Source organism: Nothoprocta perdicaria, unplaced genomic scaffold (assembly GCF_003342845.1).
Source record: "Nothoprocta perdicaria isolate Ctin4 unplaced genomic scaffold, notPer1 scaffold_25, whole genome shotgun sequence".
Lineage (NCBI taxonomy): Eukaryota > Metazoa > Chordata > Aves > Tinamiformes > Tinamidae > Nothoprocta > Nothoprocta perdicaria.
Genome location: NW_020455477.1, coordinates 5,672,276 through 5,695,162, shown reverse-complemented (window position 1 = coordinate 5,695,162; position 22,887 = coordinate 5,672,276).

Genomic DNA, 22,887 nt, shown 5'->3' with positions numbered 1-22,887 from the left:
TATTTTTATAATCAAAACTTTAAGGCAARCTTTTCTGATGTGTTAGCAGAGATAACATGAGTTAAAGGCTTGATTGAAATTTATTCGGCAATTTTTTGGTCTCCCCTACTGTTTCTGTTCTGTTAGTTCATAATGTTTAACCTGGTGTATGGACGTTAGTACAACAATTTTACAGACATTACAGACAAACTCTTTCTTTAGTATATTTGTGTAAACTGCTTCACACCTCCATTCAAAGGCATCAAAGACAGAAACAGGCATTTCCTACAAAGAACTTAACTGGAGTTGATAGACACCACCAATCTTGTAAAACAGTATATTTTGAGAGACCTTGGTGCATTAAATTATGTTTCCACTTAGGGAATTGTTCAAGAGAACAGTAATAGTGTAAGCCCACGAGTATTATGGTAAGTACATYCATCGTGTCAGAACAGTTGTATTTAATAAAGCTTTATTCCCAACTACAAAGAGCTTTTAAGATATTTTCCAGTTGGATAACTGATTTGTTTTGTGAGTTTTAAAGATTCAGTTATTAGTTTAGGGAATTTGAAACCAATGTTAAAACCAAAACTGTAAAATATTATATCAAATATTTAGATTGGAGTGAATTGTGTTACATGGAGACATGTAGTAATATTTCTTACATGACATGGAACATAACAATTATGGCACTACTGTGAAATGGAAGGTCACAATAATTCACACAAAGTTAGGACTTTTTAGGCACATGTTTAACTTTTGGTGATAGGTACAGTTGTACAATATTTTAGTAAATGCATCAATGTAATTTAATTTGTTCCCAACTGATTAYTTTTTGAAGTGGGGTGGGGGGGGGGGGAAGAAAAGGTATAGAGCAGCTCAGTAGCAAGCTAGTCACTACTTGGCTTCACTGTATCATGTACGTGAAGGCAACCCCCATTCTACAATTTTCCCTTCAGTGTGCCAGACAATGGTAATTAATGTGAATGCATTCAGCTGCCTAAACGCGCAAGTCTCTAGTTCCTAAGTTTGTGTCCAATTTTTGGTTTTAAGACCTTCTGGATGGAAATGGTTACTTGTGTGAGAAGCTGCACTACCCTAGAGGTCCTTTGCTCTTCGTCAAGGGTCAGCTGGACAGTTTGGGACACCTATGTGTCCCAAGGCTTCTGTGGTGGGTTGCTGTTAAAGGGAAGCAAGGGTCATGAAAAGCTAACAGCAAATCCTGCAAGCAAACATCATGCCTCTGGTGGACATCACCTCCTTGTGTCTTCAGTGTCCCTTAGTTTGGGGTCACCTCTTCTCCTTGGTGTTAGAATTCTCTGTCCGTTTTTTTTATCCTGTTCCATGACTGCCAAATTCGTTATCTTTGTCCTTTTGAGGTGTAAATTGATGCTGAACCAAAGAATACTCTGTTTTCTCAATGTATCTGGCAGGAAACAACATAAAAATGGGCAGCTCTTCTGTAACTCTTGTAGTGCCTCAAACACAAGTTTCTTCTTTATGACTAGAAGTAATAATGGAAAATATATTTACAGTGAGTTTYAATTCTTTTTTTCTCTACACAAAAGCTGCACATATTTTCATCTATCAGGTCTTTTATACAGCAAACAACAAACAATATCTGCATAATAATCTGTGTTTTAGAAATATCTAATTTTTTTCCATCTCTCCTAGTTCACATTTGTCAGAAATATGCTTATGTGTGTTTCATGAGTTGTTTGGTTGTTTTATTTTTTATAATTGCTTTTTAAAATTATTAAAATCATGAGTAGAATGAAGATTAAGCAATTGCTTAATGTTTTGGGGGGGCGAAATCAAAGGAATAAGAAATGGAAAATATCTATGGTATTTTTCTCTGATGTACCAAACAATATAATTGTTCCTTATAAAAAAGAGAGTAAAATACTTCTCGCATTGTTTTGGGTAATTGCAAATTTAACACTTTAAAATGTGTTTATCATGAAGAGAAATTCAGCTACCTTTATTTAAGTACTGAATATAGAATTTAGCTGAACTTAAAGGTTAGATCTCTTAAAAGCTTTCTTYTTATCTCCACATCAAAGTACAAATCCAGTTAATTCTTTGAGATTCTAGAAGCACAATGAAAGCATATTTSTAAGTTAATTCTATAGCTCTATAAAACAGTTTGTGCTTTTTACAAATTTCTTGTATGAAGTGTACGAAGTGAGCATAAATTCGGTGCTTTTTTTACCCACTTTTTTTTTTATTAATACACTTTAGGGACATAAGTCACTGATTGTAGTAATCAGTATGTGGGAAGCCTATGTTCAAGTCTCTTCTTCCTTTACATATCTGATCTTTCCAAATCTCCTTTATTTTTATTTTTTAAGATAACCTGATATTTGACCTGAATTAGATCATTTTCCTATAATTCCATTTTTTTTTCCCGCTTCCATGAATTCCTGTAATTAATATAAAACAGGGTAGAACCAACAGGAGAGTTTGGAAATGAGGCTAACCAGGTAGACCAGTTAGAAATTTGGCTGCTTTAAAAGACAGAAAAGTTGGACTGAGCTCCTTTCTACACCAAGTTCCTGTTCTGAATCCCAGGCGAGCCCTGTTTACCAGCCTGTATTTTACACAAGGAGTGTGTGTTATGTTATCTCACTTTCTTTACCTTCTCTGCAAGGTATCACTTTTACCTGAGCTTAATGAAAGTTTGGGACCATTTTTGGTACTGAGAAATGGCATTTTCAACAACAACAAAAATAGTGGGAAGTTCTGTTCTGGGTGGCTTTTCTACTGCATTTACAGCTTTCCAGTGAAAACTGTCTTTCATCTAGTTCTCTAGAAGAATAATTCTGGTGAATAGAAAAGTTACCACTAACCCCCTGTTCCTGTTGTGTATCAAAAAGAATAACATTAAAGCATCACCCACAAATAGATCCACCATAAAAGGATATTATATTGATTTGCTAGGTTACTATATAATTTTTTTGCATTAGAAAGAACAGGCTGCTCTGTATGCATTGAAATAAAATCTATTCTCTTGCTGTTTGGTTTGCAAGACTTTTAAAGCATTTCATACTCTGTCATYATATCTTTTAAAAATAATTTAAAACTGTTTTAGTTCTGTTTTGGTTGAATGAATTTGCAGAGGTGTTCTTGAAATGAATTTGGATAGGAAAAAAACTCTTTTCTCAAATAAATCAGTCTACCATCTTTTATTGCCTTCTGATATACTACACTCTTGCAAGCAATAGGACTCAAAAGAGGGATTCAAACCACCTCATTTTTGGTGACTGGTATGAGCTGACTTGTCCTGCTGTTTCTTGAGAGGCAATGAAGAAAGGCAARTTCTTCCAGAGAGAAAAATGAAGTAGTTTTTGCTCTGAATTTCCACCCAGAAGACCTTACTTTCTCTAGGATAATAGCAGGCAACAGGTAGACCAATCTCCTAATTAACCCAGGCACCTCATTTGGGCCTCTGAAACAGGYGGGTGAAATGCTTCTCCAAAAGATGCCTTTTGACAGTGTTGCAACAGTCATAACGGTTGTCTAATACAGTCAGTACCATGAAATATGGTAAGACTTTTTGCAAATCACCACAGTACTTCTAGTGACCATCTARTGATTTTGTACTTTTTTATATATGGATGCAATGTGAGAAATTGATAGAGTTGAATCTGTGACTGGGGATGACAATTTTGGCTGTGTGACTTCTGAAGACTGCTCTGTTAAATAAGGTTTGATTTCAAGAGAGATAGGACAGCTGGGAGGCTGTATTTTGGGGGGAAATTTTGTATGTTAAAGTAGGAATTTTATAGTGGGATAGGGAATTTTCCTAAATAGCTTTCATGTAAAGGCTTACTATTTTAGACTGAGCTGTTGCAATATTTTGAGAGACCTATTCTACAGTTTGTGCCATGTACCCTCTGACTCCATAGACAAAAAAAAAACATTTACAGTGATAGATGAAAGTAGAATAGTGGGAGAGAGGAAGTTGGGAATAGAAAAGARACTAATGTTGTAAAACAGAGATAAAGCGTTGTAGTCTCAAACCTCAGAAGACAAAGACTGATATATTTCAGTTAGCCCTGGAACTTCTGGGAGTCAGCATTGAGAAGCATTTGGCCTTTGTTTTGCAAATGATTGGCAGGTTATTTAAAGGTAAAGCAGATGCTTCTGTCTAATTGAGTACRAAACTAATGTTTTTGTACTCAATTAGTCCTTCCATTGCCCCTTCCAATTTTGGTGCAGCAGGAGAGTGTAGTGATGTTGAAAAAGAACATGCACTTTCCATTTGTACCATCTCTTCATCTAACTGCAAAGCACAATCATTTTAGTAGAGGTAAACTTTCATGGTCCCCAGAGTCCTTAAGTAATTTTTGGATTAAATGGCCATACTTAGTTTTTTCTTGTAAGTGGTGTCACTCCACTTTCAACTTAATTATAGCTTGTTTGGGTAAGCTTCTGTGTAATGTCAAGTTTTCCCAAATGGCTCTAGAAGGTCAGCAAAGGTCTGCTGTTAATACTTTCCACAACAACTGAAAGGCTTTCTCTGTTTAAACAACAGCCAGGGAGAACACAATTAGACACAATTACCTAATTCTTCTTCTTGTAGTGCTCAATGGCAAAATGTCAAAGTCCAGGCACAATAAAGATTAGAGTTTAGGAAAAATGTTGCTTCAGAGAGTAAGTTTATAGAGACTCACAACCCAGTAATCAACCTTGCTTAGCTACCTTACACACTATAAAAGAGTGAAAGCTTAAAAATGTAGCCAAAAAAAAAAAAAAAAAAAATCAGAAATCACAAGATGGATTTTTTTCCCAGAAATTTTAGTAAGATGTTCTAAAATAGAACATCTTTAGAGCACAGAAACTGCTATGAAGGGATAAACAAGTCTAGAATCTAGTATCCTATATGTGACAGTTTCTAGAAGTCATCTGCATGTAAACGTATAATTTCTCTGTGGCTGTGACAGTAACTCAATATGACACTTGTGACCCAAACAATCAAAACGTTTTTGGACAAGTCGGAGATTTTGGAGAAAAGCGAAAGAAACTCTGAAAATTCTGATGGTTAGAGACTGACTAGAACTTTAAATATAATGTTTAATTTTATTCCAAAATGGCTGTTTCCCTTAAGTTCATGTGACAGGTAAATGAGTCGGGTAAAAATTCTTTTAAACAAATATTATGTAGATCCAGTGGCATCTTGACATCTCCCCACAAGAAAGTCTTGTGAGGTAAAGAGGAAAATACTTTTGAAAATTCAAAAGTCCTAAACTGCTGATTGCTTTAAAGTGTCATAGCTGTTATCTGTCTCTTCTCTAACTCATTCTCATACTTTGTTACAGCAAACACTCATATAACTTGCTCATGACAGCATATCACAGAATCATTAAGGCTGGAAGGGACCTTTATTGTCGTCTTATATCGTTGTCTTCTAGTTATCTAGAATTTGATGAAACACAGTTTAAAAAAAATAGTTTCTAGTCTATCCTACCTATCTCAAATTTGTTCCACTGCCCCACTTACCTGGATTTCTATCGTAATATTGTTCATAATAGCAGCATTGTATTAATGGACAATTTCTCATTTTTCTGTTTCTTGGGTCTTGCGTTGAATAAGAATAAAGTAAATATGGATCCAAGGTGATATTTTCTATCACTTGTTGCTGATTTTTCTGTTTTCTTTAAGAGGCTTGGTCATGTTTTTTTTTCYGTCTTCTTGAAATGGATGAACTTGAACTCATCTTTCCATGATACAGTCTCCCTTATTTTTAATTAAAAATACAGAATTATTTGTAGGGAAAAATAGAGATGGGCACAAATCACAAAGATCCCAAGTGAGGAAATATCACATACTTCCATAGTGAAATTATCAAGTGTGGATTTCTGTGAGTTTGGAGAGAAAAGAATGGGGGGTGGGGGCAACCTTTTTTCCATTCTATTTTTCCCTACCTTTTGGTTTTTTTCATCTTATCACCTAAAGATTCTTTTTCTCTTATTTAATTACAAACAAGTACTCCTAGCGCTGCTGGCAGAAGCGAGGCAGAAGCTGAGATAAACCTCCTGCTTTTCCACTTTCCAACTTCTCCGAAGGCATTGAGCTTCTCATGGGGAGCATGTGAAGAGCCGGTCTCTGGGCTCCTTATAGCAACGAGCCGTTTGCCACTGCGATGCTCAAGGAAACCAGGCAGCAGGGTCTCCCACGATTAATTGCTGCTTTAGATATTATACGTATTTCTTCTGCAAAGATCAGCAGCACCCTCAATTTCGTCAAATGCCGTGTGCTTAAATTATTGCGTAGCTCTGTTGCTGACYACCTATCTATAAGAGCGAATGTGAGGCCTGCTCTGCTCTGGGGCGCTGGTGAYGTTCCTTCTGAGCATGCCGGTGGACAGCGTGTTCTTGGTGTGGACACCTGCCATCACCAGCCTTGCTGGACGCACRAATTCGTTTTACAACAGCCACTGCACACCTGCCACATGGCAATAACTTTAATTTACTGCTGAGCAGAGGCGCAAGCCGCATCCGTAGGCGGTGACCCAGCAGGGCAAACCTGCAGATCGCCTTTCCAGGCCTGTGGGCCAGCTCTGTCCTAGCAGCATTTTAAAGACATCACCATGTGTTAAACAAAACAAAGTGAAAAGCACTATGGGAAAGCAAAGGCCTTTAATACTCACCTGGCACTGGTCTTAACAGAGGGACTTAAAAGGGGAAAGGACTGAGTGTTTGGCAGTGTTATTGGTGGGGAGCTTGTGTGGCACGCTACTGTTTTAGAGATGAACAAGGTCCTTCCGTAGACGTGAGTCATTGGGGAGATTACAAGCCAAGGAGACCCACTTGAAAGGTTTTAATGTGGTAGTGAGATTTTTTTTTTTCCCCACTTCCCTGCAGTACTAGATTAGGATGATCACTATTTAAAAAGTTATTGTTGCTGAGAGAAATTAAGATTTATACCACAATTCTCTCTTTCTATGTATATACACAAAGCTTCTCAATTTTTGTATATGGTTAGAATATTAACTAGAGRCAGAAATAATGTGCCCATTGTTCTTGATGGGCTTTCAGTGAATACAGTTCCTTACATACTTATTCCTATGCATTTATTTCATTACTTTTGTCTAATTTCTCTTACCTTTAGGATTTTCCATATTGTTACAACCCAGGGTATACTGTGTGGTGAGGCAAAGGTGGGGGAAAAAATCCCTTTTGCTAGTCCTCAGCATTGCAGAGGGTTCAGTGCCTGCTTATGTCTGTGAAAGCATCACATAAACAAAGAAATCTGTCATAAAAGACTGGATTTATCCAAGGAAAACAAAAACATTGAAAAATGCACTGTCTATCCAAAGTGTTTGTGCAAAGCAGTGTGATGGGTTGATCTCCAAATGATGGATGGTGCCATGACGTCATAGCAGGAAGTACCATACACAAAAACATCTACGGTTAGTATTTAAAAGGGAAAGAATACRGCCATTTTCTTACTCCTGTTAGTCAGTCAAGATGATAATAAGAGACATGCACCACTACTGCATTATGCTGGAAAAAAAGGTATGTTTTTGACATGCTGCCAGACACAGTAGGTAATAAAGACTGGTGGCTGGCTATTTCCTCCCAAAGTGAGAGGCTGAATGCAGGCTCTATTAGAGACAAAAGCGGGACAAAGGAGAGAGGAGGCTAGACAAATATGATTTGCATCTGTTTCTGTTCACTTCTAGGTGTGGACTTTCAGATGCAAATACAATAAAGGAAAAATAAAAATGAGAACAGAACAAAGTTGTCTGTCAACATGACTTCTATGACAGATTTTCTTGCTGTTCAGCAATGATTCTAATTCAGTTGCTGGCTGCTGTGAAGGAGATGAGATGCCAGAAGCAGGAGCACTGCAAACCAGAACAAAAAATAATTACTGCTAGAAAAGCACTGCAAATAATTCTCTTGAAAATACACTTGCATTTTTCTCCTACTTCACTTATCCAACATTTGTTGTTGCTGTTTTGTTGTTGTTTTCTAATCATTGAATTGAGACATGTTTCAATGGTATGAAACTTTGCACCTGATGATATGAGAAATATGTGAGTGCTCATGTGTGACCTGGTATCATTACATTCAGGAGATCTGCAACTTTTTTTTTTTTTTTAATAAAAAAAAGACTTTGAAAGCAAACTGTCAGATGTAGTAGGGAAAAGGGATTGTTTTGTTTGTTTTGTTTTGGGTTTATGCTCTAAAATCAATTGACATCTAAGTACTCTAAATGTCTCTCATCTGTAGGAACAGAAGTGTACCAAATTAAAATATAGAATGTCTTTAGTTATCAGAATAACTGTATATCCCCCTTGTCCAAGAGTTTGTCCAATGATRGAAAAAGCAAAATGCTTGAATATGTTTTAAAATGGGATGAAATATTTCCRTGTGACCAGAGATCATTCTTTTATACAATATGAATGCAAGAGATGTARGACAGTGGGAAACTGGGAATGTTCTTTGGATCTTCACAGGATTTGTACTTTGCTTGGCCCCTTACAATGAGTGAGTAGACTGCCAGCCAGCCACCAAAATATGCCAATATAAGTGGTAGGTTTTATTCTCATCATTTTCCTGATTGGACGAGCAGATGGAAATTGAGATGTGATCATTTATCTTCCAAATTGCCCTAGTAATCTGCAGTGTTAGCACAGATTATGTTATAATTGCTAAAGCTGGAATAAAAGAGATTGTGACATCTGTAAAGCTAGTGGTAAATTTAAAGGTTATAAAAATCAGCTCCATGTCAGGGGACATTCTCACTAGTATATTACATTTCATGTACACAAATGTAGCGATGAAAGAGCAGAGGCTTATGACRAACATCATTTGAATTTTATTGTTGAATTTTCTCTGCAGCTGGTCTAGAGAAGTTGCTACAAAAACACACTACTCTCATCCCATGCTAGTGCAGTGTGATACTGCACACAACCCAACCTGAGAGAACAAGATAAACATCTGGGAAAAATGTTATGGGAGGGATTTTTCCAAGTGTTGCTCTACTTAAAATTTCTTGTCCCCAATTTTATACCATGACAGTCTTCAAGTTCATAGTAACAGATCTAACTTTTTAAACAACCCGCAGAAGAAGGGAAGACAGTTGAGAACAAGACAAAAGTCAAGTTATATACTTAACTGATTTAGTATGGAAACCTTTTTCACTCTTAAATCTATTGCAGATTTAGGATAAGGATTTGTCACATGGTGGTTTATGGGTGTTCAGTTGTGCTCAGTAAGAAAGAAAAGCCAAATAGATATTTTGATTCTGATTGACTGGCTTTAAAGCCGCCTTGCAAAGATATTAGCCTCCTGACAAATCACAAGTAAGGACCAGAGTAGTGTGTTTCTTTTACCTTACCATCCACTCATTTTTCAAGAATTGTTGGAAAAGCAAAATTTTGTTCTCTTTCCACTACTGACTTGTACAGAAGTTCTCCAGATTCACTTTGATTCTAGTGAATAAAAGACTTGCCCTGATAGTAGCAACAATAGTAGTGTCAGGAACATAGAAGGATGTGGACTACTAAAATTGCAAAAGGTGTAATATAGGTGAATACAAAATCAGTGCTGTTGATTACATTCTCAGCTATTCCACCACACATTTATCATCATCAGAAAACAACAAAAGGGAGCTGTCGAAAATAATACAAGCCAACGTGGTTATTTTGTGTGCCGCTCCCAGAGCGATACAGCTCTGGAAGAAATCCAAATAGTAACTAAATCGAATAACATTCTGCAATTCAAAAAGATTGTGATGGGGAATGGCAGGAGCTAATGAAATATGGTGCAAGTTTAACAAACACCATTTGAAGATGGGATGTTATTGCACAAACAGCAGTAAAATCTCTTCATAGAGATGATGAACGGACTATGACTGCAATAATGGAATTGGAGGAAGACAGCATGTTGTCTTAGCTGATTTCACAATCCCTGCGTAGGGGCTATCCTGTTGGTGAAGGTTGCACCTTGCGCTGCAGCAGGAAACGTCATCTACTGCTTCCTCCATCAACAGCATCTTTGCACCAAATGCCCTCACGATCTCTGTGTCCAGCCAGGCACATGGAGTGTAGTGGCTCTAACCCCTCTAATCTATGTTTTTCTTAGGCAATTGGACTACAAAACGGCCACAGGCTCTTTCCATTATAGCATAACTAGCTACAGGACTCTGCTGGAGTACATTTCAGCACAACTGGTTGTTAAAATCACAGATGATTTCTGCACTTGCTGTTAGAAACCATCCTTGGCAAGCTTTGCTCCCTGCTGATTCTGTCTCCTCCCTGGAAGCTGTATCTCCATGCTTAACTAGCAGGAGGCTCTTCTTCCCCCTAATCTGTTTAGGCATGGGCCCAAAAGTATTTGCTCTGTCCTCTGTACCCAAGTCCTCACACTCTCTGGCATCCCTGCCTTGCTGCTGGCCAGAATGATTGGCAGGAGCTTGGCAGCTCGTCTGGATAATGGATGCCTTGAGCTGGACTTTTAGGCTTAGGCTTTGTAGAGTGACAAATATAATTTGGTGCCTTAATCTCTGGAGGCTCATCTTGAAACACCTGAAAGGCTCCTGATTTTTTCAAAGAATGCAGTGTGCATCCAGCTGCAGAAAATTAGGTTTCTTAAAGGTTTCTGAAGCTGGGAACTAGGAATTGCGAATTTGCRGCCATCTGTGAATATTATTTGAAGAGCAACATTTGTGTAGCAAAAGTAAAATCCTCTCATGTCTATTAGTGTTGTACTAGTAATTTTGCTTTACCTTTCAAAAAAAATCATTTGAGATGGTTTGAAAATCATCTGATTAGGTAGGAAAATTACAAAATTACAATTACTGGCCTTGTTATTTCCAGTGGGTGTAGAGTGTGTACATGAAAAGTCAAGGCTTTCGAAGAGGTGATTAGGGGAACAGGCCTGTTTTATTTATAGGTGTCACAATGGGTTCCCTGCTTGCAGAATTAAACTCATGTTTACCCTTGAAATATACTTAACATGTATGAAACAAAACCAGATTGAGCTGCTTGTGGTTGTCTCTGTTGCACATATGTCTGATACTCTGAACATCAAAGTAGCATTTTCCCTTTTTTTTTGACACAGAGCAAACAGAATCACTTCTACTCTGAGTCATCAGACAGATGTTGCTTTGGTGACAACATGGTACATACACGCTAGCTACAGCACATGTGGGCCCTCTTCTCTGACAAAGTTGAAATACATTTGCTCCAGTAATATAGAAAAGCATCAGCAGGAAAGATCAGATGAAGAACTGAAATAGGGTAATGATTTATTCTTCCCTCCTTGTTCACCATGACCTAAGTGGTTTCCTAATTAAAAGTTCATAAAAGCTCAAAAAACTCAGAAGCAAAATGGATGTCTCTCTGATCTAGGTGAATAATGGATGGATGGCTATTGGAAGAGCGTCGTCAGGTCAAGAAAAATAAAAAATGATTTAGGTTTCTAAACTTGGAGTTACATGAATATGTTACACAAATTGGAATTACAAGCCTAAATATTTTGCCAAATTTGGGCTCTGAAGTAGTGTTGAGGCTTTCATGCAGGTGATGTGATCAATCATGAAAGCAGAAGGGAAATTGGGAAAACACTTAAGCCCTTTTCAAGAAGGATGATTCCAAGAACAGAAATTTGCAGTTTCCTTTGTAAACCTCGTGGAGAGGTGGCATCGCTTAACTTGTAATGATTATGTACATACAGGGAGTCTAAAGAGAAAGCTCTGAGACCACTGCAAGCTACTAGAGCCTCATTTTCTTTTTCAATAATATGAAAAATAGATGATATCCTTATATTCCCCGTGTATCTATTCCCTGTTGCGCTTAATCTCATTCACAATACCATGTCTCTTACATCTATGTCAGATGAGATTGGGAGTATTTTACTTCTGTTTTGAACTCCTTACCAGTGGTTGTAAAGACAAGCAGAAATCAAGCCTTGCAGACTTCATCTCTGCAAATGCTAACCATAAGAACACTGCCTAACCAGTCTTGCTTAAGGAGTGCAGAGTGATTATGAGGTAGGTGTAAATCTTTAGCATTTCACACTCACCATTCACAGATGATGTTTATTTGGCACTTTATATAAACAACTCTAAATAGCTCCTAGGGCTGTAATGTCTTAGAAAACCAGCCTCTGTTAGAGCAATTAACTGCCTAACCATTTGGTTGACCACAATTCTAAACTGTCCTTTGTCCAGTCGAGAGTACGTTGCATGAATCCTTCATGACATTATAAATTGTAAGCTTTCTTCATGAGAAGCTATTCTTTGTGTAAATATGGTTTATTTCTAGCAAAATTAATTTAAATGAGAAGAATGATAAATGTAAAGAAGAGAAAGAATAGCTCTAAAATAAGGGATCAGCAAAGAGACATGTTGCATCCTGGGTGTAGAAACCAAGCTGAGTCACCTTACCCATCCTGATAATTAAACATGTTCACCACCTCAAAATACTCYGCAGTCCTCTAGTGTGTTTAGCATTAGCAACCATTCAGTCTTATTTTTACTACTGTATTGTGTTTGCACATAGTTTCTTGCAAGTGTTAGCATGTATTAGGACAACTACCAGCAAGACTGTGTAGACTGGAAGCAGTTAGTGTTGCTTAACCAGCATTGTCAAATCACACGTCATAAAAATATTATGGTCAAATCTAAAACAGTGAGAAGGGAAAGGCTTGGTTATAATACAAGGCCTTCGTAATATAGCTGACAGGAGTGCAGTTCTCTGAAAGTCTGCTTTGCATAGTGCTTGACTGTTTTGCTGGTGTTATTTTGATAGCTTGCCAGTGCCTTGTAGATATGAAAGCAATGTAAAACATGCTGTTAGGATGAGCTACTGTTAGCTCAGTAATCTGGGAGCATGCTAGTTTCCTAATCACTGTATTTTCATATATGAGTTTCTGATGTATGAAATATTCCAGGGAGAAATCGTTGAGTTTTCATTTGTTTACCACTGCATCTCTCCAGTTGGTCTGCTCTGTCCCCCATGGATAGAGCAGTGGTTCAAGCAACCGCATCCCTGTGCATTCAGGCATGCTGTCACACAGACCTGCACTGCACAATAGAATATGGGCATTTTCCTCAGGTGTTTGTGCCATAAATTAGCATCAAAAATATCATAAAGTTATTCTGTGCTACATAGATGAAAATAGATCTGGCCAAAAAAAATTGAACTTTTATCTTTATAATCAAAAATCACCTTAAACCAAAATTATCTTGAATTTTTCCTCCCCCAAACAAAGCAAGACTGCTATTGTACAGTTTTTCCTTTCCTGCCCTTTTTCAGAAGCAAGGAAAGATGGACAGAGAAGGAAGAAGATAAACCTTTTGATTTCAATCACTTTTTAAAAATTATATTCTAAGCAGGATAATATAACTTTATTACTAGTGGTATTTCCCCACTTTTCTAAATTAACTGCTATATTCATTATCTCATCATAATTTTTCACTAAGTSATAAAATGGTCTCCAGTGATTTCTGTTAGTTATATTTTTAATATTAAATTGTGCTTACTAAGATTATAGTTAAATATGTCGAAGACCTTCTAAGCTCTCCCTAGGTCTTTTCACTAGTCTACTCTCTAGGAAAACCTACCTAGCTGGGCAAAAAAAATATTTTACATTAAATAGGGARGCATTGAATCTGAGCTCTGATAGGACCTCAGAAGATGGGCTGAGTGCTCCTCAGCCTGGCCTTTCTGGAGCCATTCTTATGTGCCAGAAAGCAGAGGTACTAAAATTAACTGGTTTTGGAAAGCAAATGTGAAGTCTACTAATGCAAGTTTAAGTCTTGAAGTGTTTTACCTGGTAAAGTGCTTGGACACTTCCGTGTACAGGGAAAAATCAGTAAGCCAGATCACATGAGATCTATTCTTCAGGTATCTGACCAGGAAGACAGAATATTTTAAAAGCACCTATAGAGTTTCTCAAGATACACCTACAGATGTATCTGTACTCTGTAGATGTATCTTAAAAGCGCCTGCAGATTTCTCAAGATGTAAGGTAACCTGCACAAGAACAGACATTCTGGCTGATAAAGGTTTAGTTCAACAATGTGTCTCCAACACTGGTTAATAGTGCATGCACTATTACATAATCATGTTGTGAGGTTTTCCACAAATACTCTACAAATTTTGAGCAATCATTAGTTTTAAAATGGTAGWTTTGAAATGGGACGTTGATAATACCTAGTTAGAAATAAATGAGATATTTGAGGATTAAAGAAGAAAGAAACTGGAAGAGAGGCTCCAATTTCCTTACCTATATCCCTTCTTTTTCCAGTATAGGAATAGATTTCTTTCAGTGTTTGTGATGGTAGTTTTGTAGGCCAGTTGTGTGTTCGAGTCATAAATGAAGTGAGGAGAAAGCAGCATACTATATCTCTCCTTAGCTCTCTCCTATGGAAGAGCCTATAACGCTTAAACAGGAATATGCCTATAAAGCACTTAAGTTATTCATTAGACTGGCAAATTTAATAAGAGAAACAAATTCTGGCACAAATGCAAGATTTCCTCTCTCTATTAAATGAAAATGTATACTTCTGTCCTCTGCTTCCTGAGAAGGACTTTCTCTTGGATTTTCTTGTGCTGTGGGGACGTGCTGGGTAGGAGAAATTGTAGTGCTTGAGGACTCCAAGAACACCCAAGTCTCGCAGTCSCTCACTGCTTGTAATGCTGGGGGACTGGCTTCTGCAATCTCTCCCTGYATTTATGTGCATGTATGTTCATAGTAAGGACATAATCTGGCAGGAAAAAAAAAATGGATACTTGCATGTGAATGTGTCTCTTGCTGTTTGAAGTAAATATAGCAGCACTGAAATTTAGCAATGTCTGTAATACAGATTAGACATCTAACATTTCTTCTTGCCTTTCCTGCATRGGTCTTATGTATTTTTCTTGCTGCTGATAACGTGGCATAACAAGGTGTGCTATGTAATCCGTTTGTTGGCCATCTTTCTGACAGAAAATAAGAGTGACAAAGAYGGCAGAACGTGACACACAGTTTTCTGTGTTGATGCAGCATCTGCCAATTGCTGAGAAGTTAAAGCCAAACACCAGAATTTGAATTGGGACTCAGGATTACAGCAAAAGACACGAGTTTGGGTCTCATTGTGCTCAGCAGGGGTCACGCTCCACAGCAGATGTACCAGAGGGAAAGAAAACAGATGTAGGTATGGAGGGGCTTGAGTCTCTGCACAGTGAAGCTCCACATTGCTGGTGTTATATAGTGTTATATGTGGCATTAGGACAACATTCTGGAAGGGTGTTGTAGTTCAGTTGTTATTAGTAAGTGTGATTGTGTGCTGATTGCAAGCATTCAAGTGTTCAGAAGGGGGAATCGAGGATACCAAATGGGGAAAAACAATACACAAGAGTCTAATACGTTCAAAAGGATAAATTATCTTTTTCTTGAGAAAGCAGAAAATGTTAATGGCCAAGTCTGCCAAGACATTTTCTAGTAGAAGTAAATAAAGATGCAAAAGATCATTCCTGTCCTTTTATGGGTAATTATAGTGTATCACTTGTTCTCTTACTGATCTGTGAAATCTTGGCATGGCAAAAAATTCAAGTCACTGTAGAATATTCTAGTGAGCTTATGGCTGACAAAGCATTGGGAAGGTTGTTTTTGGCTTAAGAGAGGGACAAAATGATAGAGGACCAACTTGATAAGTTTGAAATGGTACAGGACCAACTTGATAAGCGTATGACCTTTGGAATTTTTCCTAGAAGTTATTAGGATTTGTCGGCAAAACTACTGTCAAACTATTTGAAAAATCTTGAATGTTACAACCTAGCTCTCTGTCAGCCACAACAGTTGGGTGCTTCGTACATCTCCCCACAGATCAAGCAAAGACCATCTCTTTTAATTCTCCTTTATCTGCTCTGCGGAGGCTGTGGACAGGCTCTTGGGTTACTCCTGTGCTCCAGGTAGCTCTAATGGCCTTTGGGGATTTGGAGTCCGATCTAATATTGCTCCAGTGGGAGCAGACAAAGAGCCCCAAAGAGCCTGTGAAATGTTGAAGAGGACTAACATGGAAACAGTGGTATTTTTAACAAGCTTTCAGCTGTGTAACCTTCTTCTGTCACTCACTTTGAATATATTTTACTACATGCATAGATATTTTGCAAGCAGGGTATACGTGATTCAAAGTTATGCAGTAGTCACTTATTGGAAAAGGCAAACAAAAGGCTGGGTGAGGATTAACATGCTTCTAGGCTAAAAATTAATGTGCTTACTGCTTCCAGTAAAGCTTGAAAGAGCCTTTGGTTTTTTGGCAAMAAAACTTTAGTTTTCTCTGGGTCCTCAATCAAGCTCTTGGTAGTGCTGAATTCCTTTTCCGAATTTCTTTCCTTAGCAGGCCTTACCTTCCTATATTGATGTCATTTGCCAGATCTCCCCCTCTTATCACGGTTGCTTCTGCCTGTAATTTTACCTTACTAATGTCTGTACTTTACATACTATCTCACTGCTCTGGCTTACAACTTAGTGATTTTCTCAGATTTTCTTCCMTGCTTACAGGAAGGTCAAGCTGCTGTGCCATGTCCAAACAAGGCATGGGGTCCCAGACAGGAAAACCCTTGGGGAGTGAGGATTACAGCAGGTCCAGAGACCAAAACAGCCCAAAGGCCAGGCTGCAAAAATGCAGCTTTGAAATTTGGCTGCATATTCCGGCTGCTCTGGACCCAGAGCTCAAATTGACTCTGCTGTGCTTATGAGAATAATGGTGTGTGTCCTAAATCCCCTCAGGATGCAATGGTAGACCTAGAGATTTTAATCAAGAAACACAGAGATGATATGACTCAATATGTTTTCCGATTGGTGCAGCTGGGCAAGATGATTTATTAAATGTGAATTGCAAAAAATGTGGAAATGAATTAAAGTTCTACAGTTACTAAGATGAAGAAAAAAAAAAAAAACTTAAATGGAACAAAGTAGAAGGATGTCCAGGGATTCTTACTCTAGCAGAGATACATTCCTAAATCTGTACCAAAAAATGACAGCAGTCTATTCCTGACCAGTCAAAGTTTTGCCCAGACTACAGATTGCAAGAGCAGCTCAGCAGTTTTTAATAGCTTAATAAGCACCCTCTCTATTTTACCCCAGTGGCCCATGGCAGGCTTTGTTCTGTCAGACAATGACACTAATGAGGAGGTGGGACAAGCAAACAAACAAACTAATGGTGGGCTGAGAGTGATTTTTAGTGACAAAGAGTAGGTCTATGATTGAGTCTCATCAGCTGGGCTGTATATTATTGGTGTAATATTTAGCCGTAGTTAAAAACACTTATCATCCTCCCATAAAAAGAAAAAAAGAAAAAAAGAAAAAGAGCAAGAGAAGGAACAGAAAAGTATAAAAATCATTTCAAAAACAGAAAGTCTCCTAAAGATGTTGTTGATGATAGAAAATCTCTTTTTCAGATTAACTTTATAGATGTTCATATTACTTTCTTTTTGTCTTCATCCCTAAATGTTTTTTCTGAAGACACATTTCTTCTGTATCATGAAGAATTTTTACAAGCAGGCAGTGCTCTGAATTTCAGGTGTGCTGTTTCAAGTTTATTTTGCTGCAAAGGCTAAGTTAAATCGAGTGTTATGGTTAAAGAGAGGTCCAAGAACATAGGTCAGTGACATGAAGACAAGAAGAAAATCATGGTAGCTTCTGGATAAGTCAGGGAGCTTTGGTGTCAGGATAGCGTGAAAAAAAAKCGTGAAGAAGGGCAGTGCTAGGTCATGGTCAGGTGGTGACAGAACAAACCAAGCTCTCCAGGGCACTTTCAGGATGCGACAGTGAAGAGAATACAGTCAGTAGAACACTTAGTAGCACTCTGGGGTTGGATTTGTCTCCCCCATTGTTTGGACAGCTTCATTTTGTTTCATAGCATCCTTGGGCTATGGCAAAAGGAGGAGTATGTGAGAAAGGTAAAGAAACCTGAGGAAAAAGTTAATACAGACTTCTGATCKAGATGAGCTGACATCTGGGTGAAGTAGATGGTGAGTTAAGGTGCAGTGAGGAGGCCTTTTCTTGTGTGACAACAGCAAAGTGGGGGTGCTTCTCCGGATGGCACCTCCCCAGCGGGTGCAAAATGTCTAGTCACAACCAGCAAGCTTCATCTTGTTCCATTTCAGAACTATTTCAGAAATGTTGACTGTGTTAAACCTTGCCGCAGATGATTCAGAGCTATCAATTCCAGTGTGCCAGGTCTGAACTTTCAGTTTGCAGCACAGTCTGAAGCTAAGTCGTATCACTGTGAGAAATTAATACAACACGAGTAAATAACAGCCAGGTCTATCCAGAGTTTCCTGATTTCACAGAGACTGTGAATGTTGGGAGTAACTGTAAACCAGTGGAAGGTCTCAAAAGCAGGATAATGACCATGATGTGTGTCCCTAGTGAAATTCTAAAAAACATGTTTTTCAAATTTGGTGTTTATGGCAGCCTTTTAGATCTACATTTTCATGCCCTACATACATATCTGGGTTTAAGTTTGCTGTTGTGGAAGCCCATCACTTGTGAAAACCAAGAGCTAATTAAGTTGACTAAATCTAGATTTAGATGGCAAATGTTAGGCAAAGCTGAATAAGTAATCATTCTTAAAGCTTTACATAATCATGAACTATATAAAAAATAGCTCCATAAACATGTACTTAGACTTTCTTATTAGCCAAATGGTACCTAAGTGACACCCTTCTAAATTGTCTTTATGTAACCACCTAGGAAGAATACTGCTCCTTGGTTGCCCATAACCTCATTTCTAAAATCACCAATATGAAATCACTAGTTAAGGATGACATAACTCTTTATATTACTGGTGATCTTTATAAAAAGCACTGTTACTAGAAGGGTAGATAATTATACGTTTCATCACATTATATCAATACAAATAAATACACTTTGGCTACCAAACTGCTATCAATTGTATGTCATTAGTTTACGCAATATTTATAAGATCATCACAAATACCAATTAGTATGGCTGATGAAGAGGGCATTATCTGTGGAACAGTGTTTGCCACCCCTATTCACCATGCATAATGGTCTAATCAGTCAGTTTGAAGTGCTGTGAATAAAGCAGCAGATTCTGGTTCTGTTTCAATGGGTTTATATGCTTTTAGAAGAGTGGCACAGCTCTGCCACAGTCAATAGAGCTACACCACTTTACAGAGGGTGAGGAGCTAAGGAACGCGTTCTAAGGAGGAATTGGTACTTTCTGAGTTTCTCTGCTTTTGTTGTTGCCCTGCATTAAAGTTTCATGGTATATGCATGGCAGCCATCAATGCACAATTAAGGTCAGGCAATGGCCAAAAGAGCAGATGTACTTTTTTTTTTGGCAATTTCACTTGTTCTTTACCAAATATTATTTCCAGATGTACCTTTGCTCTCTTTGCTTTCTATCTTCCAAGAACTATTTGGAGAAGTTTTAAAAATACTTTATTGTCTTAGTTTTTATGATTCCAGTTGATAAAAACAGTCCATCTTTACCAAGCCTACATCGTAATATCCTAGTACATTGTGGCAAAGTGCTGCGGTTTTATTTTTATTATGTTTTCTAAAATTAGTATGAACCATAGAAACTGAAAAACCTTCCCTGGGAAAGGAGGTGATAAAGATAAAAGAAAGCGGCATTTAGTTTTTTCCCCAACCAGTTCCAAATGTGCCACTGTGCCTATTACATCCCATAAACACCAGGGCAAAAGCACCAGCTGCTCATTACTCTCAGAGGAAATGCTATTTCCTCTCATTTTGGCACAAACTACCCCCCAAAAGGAAAACAGCCCTTGTGAGCTGCAGCTAAACATGAAGTCTTTGTAATGGTATTATATATAAACAGTGTGATGTGATATGTCTCTCCTGACAAACAGTTCCTATAAAAATATGAAATGAAAAGATGCATTAAACCAAAGGGCATAAAAAGTGCTTGCATTTAAAACTGTTTCTGGAAGGATTTTCAGCGAGCTCAACCATAACTCTTAGCATTGGTGGGTAGGATAAAGACAGGCAGGGAACTAAGCACCCTTAATATGTTAATGCCACTCAGAGGTCTCCTGCTAATGCCAGTCAGAGTGCAAAATCTACTAAAAAAGAGAAAGAAAGAAAAAAAAAAGAAATCAGCTGAAAGCACTATGTGCTGCTTTACGTTAAGTGGGAGGCACATTGAAACATCATTAATATTTGAGATGTGCTTTGATTTAAAACACTCATTAGTGCTTCCCAAGCATTGGAAAGCAAACCAGAGGGAGAATCAGCACTCTCTTAAGCTAGCACTCCTGAGGATCCCTGAGTTGTTGCTCCTCCAAATACCAGCCTACAGGAGCTAGAATCCATCCCATACCGGTATCATCTATCTTTTAAAAAATAAATTAAAAGGTGAATTGTCTAAGCTCTTTGTTGTTCAAAGACCCCAGMTGCTGCATGCTGCTTCTATATTTCGATGTGATTCCCCATGCCTGTCCTCATCGTCACCTTTTTTTCCCAGCTTGGAGTGCCCAGCCTGATCTGAAGTATAGGTTTAATAAGAAAAAGTGAAATTCTAGCGGTTTCTCTGGTGCTGTTTTGTAAATAGAAGAGATTGGCAGATGCTAATGAAAGCACAGGGAAGAAAAGGTATAAAGGTGAGAGATATYGGGAAAGGTCTTTTACAGAACGATTTGCTTGTGGATTTTGGAGAAAAGGCAGTGAGTTTGGTGAAGAACTGAGAGGGGAAGAGAAGGTGTCAATACAGGCAGTGCTGAAGATCAAAAGTAGCTGGAAAATGTTGAGAGGTATCTGCATGACACTTTAAATTATATTGTTTAATGCACTGAGACGACTAGAAAGTATATCTCAAAAAAAAAAGGCAAATAAGTCAAATCAAGTGAACATGTTTTGAGGGGAAGATCAGATATGTTTTGCTGTCTTTCTTTGTTGGGGGAGGGAGGAGTAAAAAGAAAAGTCAAATCACAATACTTGCTAATAATCAGTGTAAACCATCTACAAGATTGTGAAAACACAGCAGATGCCAGTAGGAATGAAATTAAAACACATTCAACTCAGAATGCAAATAATTCAGAGACCGTAAGGTTTCCCTAAAGCTCTGGCAAGCATTTGGCTGGATTGATATTTTGGGCAGTGATCTGCATAGCATCTGATTGTGAGCTGAATATGAGCAACACAGAAAGGCAGATTTTTTACTGGAGAAAAAAAAGGCTGCCTATTGCCTTCTGTGAGGCTGAGACAAGTTATAAAAAGCCTTATGGTGCATTTCCTGGCTTTCGGTTGGCACGTGGGGCCTCCAGCCCTGGTCTCCACCTTGCAGGCTCCCGCGTGGCTTTGGAGGCAGCACCCACACTTTGCTGGGCGCCTTCTCCAGCGCCGTCTCCTACCCCTACCGCTCAGCTCCAATGGCCCTGGATCAGGCCAGCGGCTGATGTGAACCAGAATAATCTCATTTTAGCACTGAAATACAGCTCTGCCAAAATACACATTGCCTGTTGGGGCTGCCAGAGAAACAGTGAAGCAGTTCAGTATCTTCATATTTGTGCTATTCTAGTTCTCTTCCTAAATTTCAATATTGAACATCAGAAAAGTGCAAAATCTAATTTTTGAAGGGCAGCACAAGAGTGGCTGCCACAGCAGAGCTTGGTAGGCCCAGATGTGAGTCAAAAAGTCTCTGTGATTCTGTGGGTATAGTAGAGATCAGCAAGTTTTATCATCTTCAATAGACACAGATTTTTTTCCTAGGTCACAGTCTTAATAGAAATAGGTTTTAGACAAATGCCTGAGCATTAATTTGGATCTCCCTAACATCAGTTGCAGTGCACTGCAGACTTACATTAGATTTTATGAAAGTCGCTTTGAGAAGATTCTTATTTTATGAAAGTCACTTTGAGAAGATTCTTAGCCCTTCTGACCCTTATGATGAAAAATAAAATACATAATAATTTTATATCACCTTGATGCCTATMTTATGTTGATATCAGATATTTGAACCTTTACTGAGAGAAAATTACATTGCTAGAAATGACTGATTATTCACTTTGACTCTGCAAATATTTGTTCCAGAAAGGATTGAATTTCACAGAAAAGATAGATTGCCTATTTGTAAACTTTAAGTTTTTAAAAACATTTAACAATGCAATTTAAAAATCAAAATATTTCATTGAAAATGTAAGATTTTTATGTTTCAACATCATCAGCGTTGTAGGAGCATTACATTTTGGGGTAAAATGAAAATGTCTTGAAATATTTGCGTTGGTCCAAATATTACTTTTGAGATTATATTAAAATGTTTGGTTTACAAATAGAGCCTGCATTCATTGCTAATTATCCACGTACCATGTCTAGTGAAATTCGTGTCAAAACCCAGGCAAACATGCAGCAATGTTACAGTCTTACTGCCTAAATACATACAGCTAAAGAAGCATGGAGATAAATTCTCCTGCTTGCAGCACGACACTGTTTCCTGGTACCAAAACCCACTGACATGGAAACACAGAGGCTTTCATTGCAGCTAATGGCAGTGTACCTATACTGTGAATAATTACCCGTCTCCAGTCCTTGGTGCTTCCCCATTCATGAGACTAATGTTTATTCAGAACAATAAATATAAGGTCTATGACACTTTTAAAGTAATGTTCAGATGTGTCTGTGTAACCATGGATGAGTGGTGTTAGTAGTTTTATGCTTTAGTAAACATATTTGACTCTGTGAGTGCTCCAGGGACAGTAGTGGAGTGTGGCAGATGCCAGGGAAGCTGTAACGATTTGCAATTTTGGATGAACTTGTGGTAATAAGAGAATGTAATGACAAGGTAGCTGGATCAGCTTTCATTAGCTCTCATTGTCTACTTCTTGCACGGTATTAATGATTCATTTAGCATTGATCTGTATGCATTCGGAGTACAAATTTGTGCCTATGATCTAGAAGATTGGATAATTCTTATATCT